The sequence below is a fragment of the Panthera onca genome, chromosome E3 (assembly GCF_046562875.1).
Source record: "Panthera onca isolate mPanOnc1 chromosome E3, mPanOnc1 haplotype 2, whole genome shotgun sequence".
NCBI lineage: Eukaryota > Metazoa > Chordata > Mammalia > Carnivora > Felidae > Panthera > Panthera onca.
This window is the reverse complement of record NC_138354.1, coordinates 38,870,900-38,882,017: the sequence shown is the minus strand read 5'-3', so window position 1 is coordinate 38,882,017 and position 11,118 is coordinate 38,870,900. Positions and strand designations below refer to the sequence as shown.

The window sequence follows — 11,118 nt, the reverse complement described above, 5'->3', positions numbered from 1 at the left end:
CCGTCGTCCTCCGCGGCCCGGGCGCGCAGCTGCGATAGTTTCCGGACGCCGCGAGGCGGTGCGCTGCTGAGGGTGGGTCTCGAGGCTCGCGTGGTCGCTTGCGTGCGTGGCACCTCGCAAAGGTTCTTAAGTGTTGAGGAAGAGTCAGGGTGAGTTTAGGGCACCGCTGCAGTATTTAGTTGAAGTTGGGGGTCTACCACGGTTGACACAGGAAATGTCTTCGGATTCAGGGTCGCAGGGCGCGCCGGCCCGCTGGGGCGGGAGAGCCCCCTGCTCGAAGTAGCGAGCGGGCTGAGGCCGGGAGGTGGTGGCCGCGTGAGGGAGCGCCGCTCACCCCTCTGGCCTGGTTGGTGCCAGAGATCGGGGGCCGGAAGATGTGCAGCCTGAAGATGTGAAGATGTTCAGCGCGTGCTGAAGTTGGAGGAGCGTGTGTTTCGTGGTAGTGCTTGGAGCTCCAACCCGGCCTGGGTCCTCGGGAGACGTCCTCATGCACGTGAGGAAGGATGTGGAGAGGCAAGACTGGAGGCAGTGAGACCAATTAGGAGAATGTAATGTAGATGAGAAATGAGGGCGCCCGCATTGGGAGTTGGAGTGGAAAGAATGGAGAAATACTCAGAAGTTGGACTCGTTAAGATTTGTAGATTTCTAGCCTGAGCGTCTGAGTGGAATGTGGTTCCGTTTACCGAGGTTATGAACACGGGGGAAGGAGTAGCTTTGAAGGGAAGAGAATATTTAGTTGGGGTTTAGAGATAGAACGTACATACCGTAAAAATCACCCTTTTATTTACTTTTTTGAAAGTTTATTTATTTGAGAGAGCGCGAGCGAGGGGGGAGGGGCAGACAGGAGAGAGAATCCCAAGCAGGCTGCGCTCTGTCTGGGGAGCCCCACACCGGGCTGTATCTCAGAAGCCGCGAGATTATGACCTGAACTAAAATCAAGAGTCAGACGCTTAACTGAGCCATACAGTTGCCCCCAAAATTCACCCTTTTAAATTGTACAATTCAGTGGTTTTTCACATAGTCACAAGGTTGTGTCAATCAGCGCTAATTCCAGAACATTTTTTAACCCCAAATAGAAATCTCTCTACCGATTAGCGGTTAGTCCCCATTCTCTCTTTCCCCAGCCCCACCAATCAGCCCCTTGACCCCGGGAAACCACAGTTGGTGTGGATTTGCCTATTCTTTTCATTTTATATGAATGGTATTGTGCAGTATGTGGCCTTTTCTGTCTGGCTTTTACTTAACATATGTTTTTTTTTTTTTTTTTATTTTTTTTTTTTTTCAACGTTTTTTATTTATTTTTGGGACAGAGAGAGACAGAGCATGAACGGGGGAGGGGCAGAGAGAGAGGGAGACACAGAATCGGAAGCAGGCTCCAGGCTCTGAGCCGTCAGCCCAGAGCCCGACGCGGGGCTCGAACTCGCGGACTGCGAGATCGTGACCTGGCTGAAGTCGGACGCTTAACCGACTGCGCCACCCAGGCGCCCCATCATATGTTTTTAAGGTCCATCCATGTCATAGCATGAATTGGTTCTTCATTTCTTTTAGTGGCTGAATAATATTCCCTTGTATGGATAGTCCCCATTTTGTGTATCCATGTATCAGTTAATGAACTTTTTGGCTGTTTCCACTTTTCAGCTATTATGAATAATGCTGCTGTGAACACTGTTGTACATGTTTTGTGTTTTTAGTTCTCTTGGGTATATACCTAAGATTATAATTGTTGGGCCATACTGCATTTCGTTCTGAGTGTTGAGTTTCAAATGCTAAAAGGATTCCCAAGAGCTTTTTCTGTATGGTTTTTGGAAACCTCAGTTACTTTGTAATATGGTTTCCAGTTGGATCAGACCGGTAAATACCAAAGAGGAGTGGCAGCAAATAGTCATGGTTAGGGTGGAATGTCTTATTTGTACTGGAGGGATTTTAATTTGTAGAGGTGACTGGGTGACAACACAGAGAGGCCAATGCCATTGGAAGAATGTGTTACCTTTCCAGAGAGAAGACAGTATGCCATGCCACATGGTGCCACAGTGAAGGTTTTGGTCAGGAGGCAGAGCAGGAGACAGAGGAGAGCTTACATCAGAGCCTTTATTCCTTGAGAAAGGCAGGGCAGAGTAAACAGTGTAGGAGTGGCCGGTGTGAATAATCCTGGTGGGCTTTGGACTATAGGGGTGGCCTCTAGTTGCCTGGTACCTGGCCCTGGCATGATTTAGGGCAGGGGACATACTGGCCACGTCTGTGAGCATTAAAGGAGTTGATTGGTCTGCATGTGAGAGGCAGCTCCCAAGTAATTTGATTATCATCTTTAGAAATTAGATAGCCCTGGGAAGGGCAGTGTCTCCCTACCAGCAAGGTTTTTAAGATGTCACAACATCGTTAAAATACAGACAGTTTAAAAAAACGTGATTAATTCACATCGCTGGAATGGTATGAAGGGCAGTTGTAAACATGGTGCTTATTTTTCTCTAGTCAGACTGCAGGTGCAGGGCCTGAGTTGAGTTTAGGACGTAAATCTCTTAGAGGCCCCTGGGGAGGAAAACCCACCCCTGCCCTCCCCAAAATCTGGCCATATTTTCTTTTAAGCAAAATTGCCTAGTGTAGTTTAGAGAAAGAAGTGTTCTTGAAACCTTAGATTCTCAACTGAATTACCTGTGGAATATGTTAAGCTGGAAGTGGTTGGATGCCACCCTTCAATCTGCTGAATGAATGTCGGGCGGGATTTCCAACCTGTAGCTTTTGAAAGTGTCACAGGTGGTTTTGATGATCTCTAGATTAGAGACTGATGGTCACTGTATTTAATCGCTACTTAATGTACCTACAGAGCAAATCCTGCAGGCTAAATATAGAAGAGATGCCAAAAGATGGGTGAAGGGTTATTGGGATTGAGAGTTAGGTAGAATTTCTCGTTGCAAGGAACAAAGTTCTGTGCCACCTTTTTTCCTTGGCTTAAGATAAACCATGGGAGCTCCCTTGACCAGGACCCTGATGTGATTTCTCTCCAGCAGAAGCTCTGAGGTTCACACTGTTCTACTGGAATTAAGCAGGAGTTGCCCAAGTGACTAAGCTGAGGGACAATGTCCAGAGACAGTGTTATTACATCCATGTTATTTCATTGGGAATACTACATGTTAATTGCCAGGATTGTGGCAGAACTGCACTACCAACACACTCAAGCCAGGGACCTGAAGGAATATTTAACATATTAAAAGGTTAGGGTTGTCCTTATGTAGGATAAACCCTACAGAGTTTATCAGAAAGAGAAAATGGATGCAAAGCTGTGTGGAAAATTTTAAACGCGGTGTAAGAAGTGTTATTCCAAGTAGAGACTCTGTTTTCAAAGCCTTTAGGAGTAGATCATTTTTGGGTCCAGGGGAAATAGGCAAAAGTTGAATATGCTGATTATCACTTCCTTACTCACCTGGAATATTTCCTTTTTGGAAACTTTGGGCATCTTCCGCTGAGTTAATGTTTGAAACAGTTCTGTGGAAGAAGTGAAGGGTCCTTGTCCCAGGTCTGTGGTTTGGTTATAAATCACAAAACCAAAACCTACCCAGCTGCCTGTCATTTATCTTGGCAGGAGTTGGGGAGAGAGCAGATTGAACAAGGGAAGAATTGTCTTCTCAGTTCTTTGGTCATATAAACTTTTATTTGTTGTATAATCCTGTTTCCTGCACTGCTGAAATTGTTGAAATCAAAGGGAATAACTGTTTCTCATTTCAGAGTGCACAGGTCATTCTGGGTTATGCTGTGCTTCTCCCTGTCTACCACTGCTACCTTTTGTGTGATGTAGCTTTATTAATTTTGTTAGATGTGTTTATGGGGAGATTTCACGTAGGTGTTCTGGCCTCAACTGCAAGACAGCATTTTCCCTAATAAAGTGGTTAGTGGCATTTGTAATTTTGCTGTTAAAATTAAGTCGTTTTCCACTTATATTAAGATGGCAGTACTCCCCCAAGTGATCTGTAGATTCACTATAATCCTTGTTAAAATCCTAATAGCCCCCCTTTTTTTTTTTTTTTTTTTTTTTTTTTTTTTTTTTGCAGAAATGGAAAAACTGATCTTAAAATTCATGTTTAATTGCAAGGAACCCTAAATAGTCAAAACAATGTTGAAAAAGAATGAAGTTGGAAGATGCACACTTGTGATTTCAGAACTTACTACAAAGCTACAATAATCAAGATGGCACTACTGGCATAAGACTACACTTTTAGTGCAGTGGAATAGAGTTGAGAGTCCAGATATAAACCCACGCATTCATGGGAAAATTTTTTTTTTTTTTTTTATGTTTGTGTATTTTGAGAGAGGGGGGGAGATGGAGACAGAGAATCCCAAGCAGGCTCTGTGCTGATAGCACAGAGCCTGATGCGGGGCTCAATCTCATGAATTGTGAGATCATGACCTGAGCCAAAATCAAGAGTTGGATCCTGAACCAACTGAGCCACCCAGGTGCCCTTTGGGCAATTGGTTTTTGACAAGAATGCCAAGACCAGTCATGGTGGAAAGAATAATCTTTTGAATGAATGGTGCTGGGACAACAGACTATCCATATGGAAAAAATGAAGCTGGACCCTTTATATCATAAAAAAAAATTAATTCCAAATGGATTAAAGACCTAAATGTGAGAGCAAATCTAGGAAACTCTTAGAAGAAAACAAATAAATCTTCATGACCTGGATATGACAGTGGATTCTAGCTATGACAACAAAAGCACGAGCAAGGAACAAAAGAAAAGAATTGGACTTAATAAAAATTTAGTACGTTTGTGCATCAAAGGACACTATCAAGGGATGGGAAAGACAGCCCACAGAATGGGAGAAAATATTTTTAAGTTGTATCTGACAAGGGTGTGTAATCCACCATATACAAAGAACTCTCACAACTCGGCAACAAAAAGACAAAACCCCATTTGAAAATGGGAAAAGACTTGGGGAGCCTGAGGGGCTCAGACGGTTGGGCGTCCGACTTCGGTCCAGGTCATGATTTCACTGCTCATGAGTTCAAGCCCCGTGTTAGGCTCTGCTGACAGCTCAGAGCCTGGAGCCTGCTTTGGATTCTCTGTGTGTGTCTCTCTCTCTTCCCCTTCCCTCCTGGCACTCTGTCTCTCTCTCTCTCTCTCTCTCTCTCTCTCGCTCTCAAAAATAAATATTAAAAAATTTTTTTAAAATGGGCAAAAGACTTGAGTAGACATTTTTCCAAAGATGTACAAATGGCCAACAAGCACATGAAAAGATGCTCAACATTAGTCATTAAAGAAACGCATATCAAAAACTACAGTGATATACCACCTCACCTCCCTGCCAGGACAGCCAGAAAAAGAAAATTCCCAAACCCCCCAAAAAATCCAGAAAATAAGTATTGGTGGGGATGTGGAGAAATTGGTAATCTCATACATTGCTAGAGGTCCATAATGATGCAGCTGCTGTGTTAAACAGTTTGGTGTTTCCTCAACAGGTTAAACCTAGAATTACTGTATGACTTAGTGATTCTGTTCTTAGGTATTTGTCATAAGAATTGAAAAAAAATTGTCAGAACAAAAACTTATGTTCACGATAGCCAAAAGACAGAAACAACCCAAATGCCCATTAGTGGGTGAGTGGGTAAATAAAACACGGTATAGTTGTGTGATTCACACAGTGGAATACGTGTTACAATATATGTTTGCTTATTTATTTATTTTTCTATTTTAGAGCACGAGCTGGGGAGAGAGTCGGAGAAAGAAAATCTTAAGTGCAGAGCCTGAAGCAGGGCTCAATCCCACGACCCTGGGATCATGATCTGAGCCGAAATCAAGAGTCGGATGTTCAGTCGACTGAGCCACCCAGGTGCCCCAGTGTTTGCTTATTTCATGATTATACTAATGGATCTTTCATTTTTTTAAAGTTTGCCAGTTCTTTGATGCAACCAGAATCCGTTCTCCCTTCTTGGGAGAAAACTCATGACTGATGACTGGTTCTTCAATTTAAACAATTTATTGTGGAACATTGTATATCAAAGAACATTAGTATCAAGAGTATCAATAAACAGATTATCGATAAACGGAAGTGGACCCCTCATCCAGCCTAAGAAATAGAGCGTTATCTTTAGTGTTTTTAAATTCTTACTTCCTTTTACTGCCCCACTTAGTATTTTATTGAGTCACCAGATTGATTCTAAATATAAGGATATTCATGAGGATAGCTTTCCCTTCAGCAAATTTACATGTCCTATTTATCATGTTATATTCATTTACTCATCATTTATCACATTATTTAGTTACATTCATTTAATGGGGTAAAAGCATTTCAGAGATTGAAAAGCTCCATATGGATAGTAAAAGAAGTTTTTAATTTGGAACCTGAACTTGGCCCCAAATAAATGCTGAACTTTACCTCTGGGAAGAAAAGAACATTTATGAGTTATGTCCTAGGCACCTTCTTTGGCCTTTTCCATCCATTATCTCCCTTAATCCTCTGAAAAACCCTATGAGATAAATATTATTGTAACAATTTATAAATGAGGAAATTGGCTCATGGTAAATAATTTGCCCAAGGTCACAAAACTAACAGAGCAGATCCAGGACTTAGCTCATATCTGTCTAAATGCAAATTGATTGGGGCTCTTGGGTGGCTCAGTCAGTTAAGCACCTGATTCTTGGTTTTGACTCAGGTGATGATCTTGTAGTTCGTAGGATTGAGCCTGGCGGCAGAGCTTTATCAGGTTAGGATTTAATCCTTTGGCAAGACTCTAGATAGTGTTGTATCCGCTTATTGGGAGGCATACAGTGTCTGGTTTTTAGCCTTTAAAAAAATGTTTTGAATGCTTATTTATTTGTTTTGAGAGGGAGAGAGAATCCCAAGCAGGCTCCATGATTCACTCGACAGCCCAGAGCCTGCTTGGGATTCTCTCTCTCCCTCTCTGCCCCTCATCCGCTTGCATGTGTGCTTGGTCTCTCTCTCTGTCTCTCTTTTTTTTTTTTTTAAATGTTTTAAAAATGTTTATTAATTTCTGAGAGAGAGAGAGAGAGAGAGAGAGAGAGAGAGCGAGCACACAAGCAGAGGAGGAGCAGAGACAGAGAGAGGGAGACATAGAATTCGAAGCAGGCTCCAGGCTCTGAGCTGTCAGCACATAACCAGACATGGGGCTCGAACTCACGAACCATGAGATTATGACCTGAGCCGAAGTCGGAAGCTTAACTGACTGAGCCACCCAGGCCCACCTCCCCTTTCTCTCTCAAACAAACTTAAAAAAAAAAAAAAAAAAAAAATGCGAACTGACCACCTTACCAAATTATCCTCCTTCCCCAAGTTCCTGGGAACCTGGAGTTTACATTTTGGTAATTGGCTCTGATTACATCTTTTCTAACCTTAATAGGAACTTCTAGTCCATTGACCCCATTGCCTTCTCTTATCCACATATTTATGCAGCTTGTAGGCCATTACGCCTGGAATATTCTTAGCAGTATCCCATCTTAGCCCCCTTAGTTTATTCTTGTCCGTTAAAAAAAATCATTGTGCCTTTTAAGTCTCTTAATCTACATGTTTCCCCTCTCAGTGCCTTTATTTTCCTTATAATATATTTGCTGAAGGACATCAGCAGGTTGATTTGTAGAGTTTTCCAGTTTTGATTGTGCTTATTTTTATATATATATTCGCAATGCAGTTCAACATGTTTCTCTGTCCTTTATACTTCCTGTAAACGTATAGCTGGATCCAGAGGCTTTTTTTTAAAGCCATTTAAAAAAATGTTTTTAATGCTTATTTATTTGTTTTGAGAGGGAGAGAGAATCCCAAGCAGGCTCCATGTTCTGTACAGAACCCAGTTCAGGGCTCCATCTCACAAACTGTGAGATCATAACCTTACCTGAAGTCAAGAGTCGGATGCTTAACCAAATGAGCCATCCAGGCACCCCTCGTTTTTGGCCTTTTTATTTTTTTATTTCTATTTATTGATTTTTTTTTAATGTTTATTTTTGAGAGAGAGACAGAGAGCGAGCAGGAGAGGAGCAGAAAGAGAGGGAGACATAGAATCCAAAGCAGGCTTCAGGCTCTGAGCTGTCAGCACAGAGCGTGATACGGGTCTCAGACTCATGAACTGTCATATCATGACCTCAGCCGAAGTCAGACACTTAATCAACTGAGCCACCTAGGCACCCCTGGCCTTTTTATTTTTTATTTTTATTTATTTTTATTTGTATTAAAAAAATTTTTTTTGACCTTTATTTACTTTTTTGAGAACAAGAGAGACAGAGCATGAACGGGGGGGGGGGGTCAGAGAGAAAGAGGGAGACACAGAATCCAAAACGGGCTCCAGGCTCTGAGCTGTCGGCACAGAGGCCGACGCGGGGCTCAAACTCACAGACTGTGAGATCACGACCTGAGCCGAAGTCCGACGCTCAACCGACTGAACCACCCAGGTGCCCCACCCCTGGGCTTTTTAAAAAGAACAGCCATCGGTGCTCAGTGGCTACATCTATCACTTCATTGGAGATTGCATGCTTAGTGATATTCTAATTACAATTTTGTTTTCATGTATTAGTTGGAATAATTTTATAAGGACAGACTTCCCCTTACCTACTGGTTGTTTTTTCCGAGGTGGAGTTCATATAGGAAGGGCTGAATAAACATTTGATTCCTTGCTTTATCTAGTTTTCAAAGTAATGAATTGGCTCTCTTTCACCATCAGAGGATGGCCATTTAGTTTTCTTCTAAAACATTATCGACTCCTGGATTTATGTTATTTGATTGTCTTCAATTCATTGAAATGACTGTTCTTTTTTTATGTATAAAAAACATTTACGTATAAATGTTCATTTTTGAGAGAGAGAGAGAGAGAGAGAGCGCGCATAGCGGAGGAGGGACAGTAGTTGGGGGGAGGACAGAAGATCCCAGGCAGGCTCTGTGCTGACAACAACAAGCCTGATGCAGGGCTCAGACTCACCGTGAGATCCTGACCTTAGCTGAAGTCTGATACTCAACCAACTGAGCCACCCAGGCGCCCCTGAAATTACTCTTCTAAATGAAGTGCAATTTATCGTATCTTTGGCCAGTGAGAGCCTCTAACTTAGCTCCTGAGCTCTTTGACACAATCCTGGTGGTCACTGAGAGCTTCCTTGATATCTGGTGTGGGAGAAGCAAAATTTTACCTCTACCCTGGGCTGGAGAACTAAATTAATGTAAGATCAGCAGGAGAAAATCGTACATGTTTTTATAAGTGTTACATGACACGAGAGCCTTCATCAGAAATGAAGACCTAAATAAATGATGAAACTTAACTTGCTTTTCTGTTAGGTTGAACAAAGAGGCTGTTATGAAAAAGTGACTGTGTGGTGAGGCTAAAGGGGGATGAGAATTGCTTTTAACAAAGGTCTGTTTATAGAATGCTTGATGATAAGAATGTTACTCTCCTGGTAATGGGAGGACATCTCTCATATGGGAATTTCATCTGCTTTTAAGAAAAGGAAGGTTGGAGTGTTTTTCTGTATTTGCCGTTTTCAGGTGACTTTAACTGAAAATAGTATGCCGAAGTGGCTTATTTTGGGGTGGCACGTTCTGAACTCCTCCACTGGTATGTCAAGATGTCTTGGGCTCATCTTCTACATTTCCTGCATCCGGACTTGGAATCAGCAATTTCTCCAGGAAACCTTAGTTTATTTTAGTGGAAAATGCTATTTCAGGATCACAATCTTGGTACTAAGGAATGCTTTTGGTACCAGGGTGGCCATTTTTTCTAGGCCTTTTCAGTGATCAGAGCTAGGAAGTATTTATGTTTCAGATAAAATATTGTGAGTTCATACTATTTCTATTTAAGTTCAGAACTGTGGGGTTTTTACTTAACAACTTCTATGTGGCATAGGCATCTCCTTTCTTCCATATTAAGATTCCTTTCTTCCCTATTAAGAATCGACTTCGAAGGATTTTTCCAGAATTACTTTTCTAGAAGTACTAATTTGTTTTATCCCATATTACACATACAGCAGTCACATATATATACATATATATGTGTATATGCATGTGTATATGTAAGTATGCTGCCACACCTGGTTATGATTATTGAAAACATTAAAATCTTTTGCACAAGCCATCTCCAGTCTCCTCTCACTTTTTTTTTTTTTTTTACAATGTACTATATCTACATCGTCAGATCATGCATGTAGCCATTTCATACTATCGTCTCTTCCTTTTAGTCTTCATTTAATCTTCTATGAGGAACTACATTTAATTACAGATTCCTTAGGTCGCTGTCTTCTAGTTCCTCTAGCTCATTCTTTTTTTTTTTTTATTCATTCTTTTTTTGCAAAAAGCTTTTTTTTTTTTTTTTTTTTTAGTTTATTTGTGGGGGAGAGGTGCAAAGAGGGAGAGAGAGAGATGTGGGGCTTGATCTCACGATCTATGAGATCATGACCTGAGCTGAAATCTGGGAAGCTAACTGACTAAGCCACTCAGGCACCCCACGAAAAGCTGTTTTTATTAAAGCACGGGGATGGGGCAGGGCCTGTGGGTGGAAACACCTACCCCTAGTACATCCTTTATTTAGGACTCCTGAGAACAGTATTCCCTGAGTTCTTGCATGTGAACAGCACTGTCAGACACTATGTATTTGAAGGTCAGATTAGCTGGGCAGGAAATCTTGAATCACTTTTTTCCCCCTGCAGTGCTTAGTGCCTCTGTTTTCTTCTGGCACAAAGTGTTGCTGTCAAAAAGTCTGATGAGGGGTGCCTGGGTGGCTCAGTCAGTTGAGCGTCCGACTTCAGCTCAAGTCATGATCTCACGATTGACGAGTTCGAGCCCTGCGTCTGGCTCTGTGCTGACAGCTCAGAGCCTGGAGTTTGCTTCGGTTTCTGTGTTTCCCTCTCTCTCTGCTCCTCCCCTGCTCATGCTCTGCTTCTCTCTGTCTCAAAAATAAATATTTCAAAAAATATTTTTAGAAATCTGATGAAAATTATTTAAAAAATACATGTATAGGTAATTTTGCTGTTAAATCACATGCTCAGTTTTAGTGTTTATTATTTATTCTAGTTTTAGCTTTGTTTTTCGTGTCCAGAAACAGTTACTGGTATGCTGTGTCTTCGCCTGTCTTCAACACCTGTCACTGTCTCTCCGATTGTTTTCCTCTTCCATTTTCCCTGTGTCAGTCTTGCTT

General features: G+C 41.9%; 1 long non-coding RNA gene across 1 annotated transcript; it reads left to right on the top strand.

Annotated features, from left to right (window-relative positions):
• Window positions 1-6: 6 nt before the first annotated feature.
• Window positions 7-5,120, top strand: LOC132688985 (uncharacterized). Its single transcript, XR_009614769.3, has 2 exons — window positions 7-149; window positions 4,044-5,120. It is a non-coding gene; the product is annotated as an uncharacterized LOC132688985 (long non-coding RNA).
• The last annotated feature ends 5,998 nt before the right edge of the window (window positions 5,121-11,118 follow it).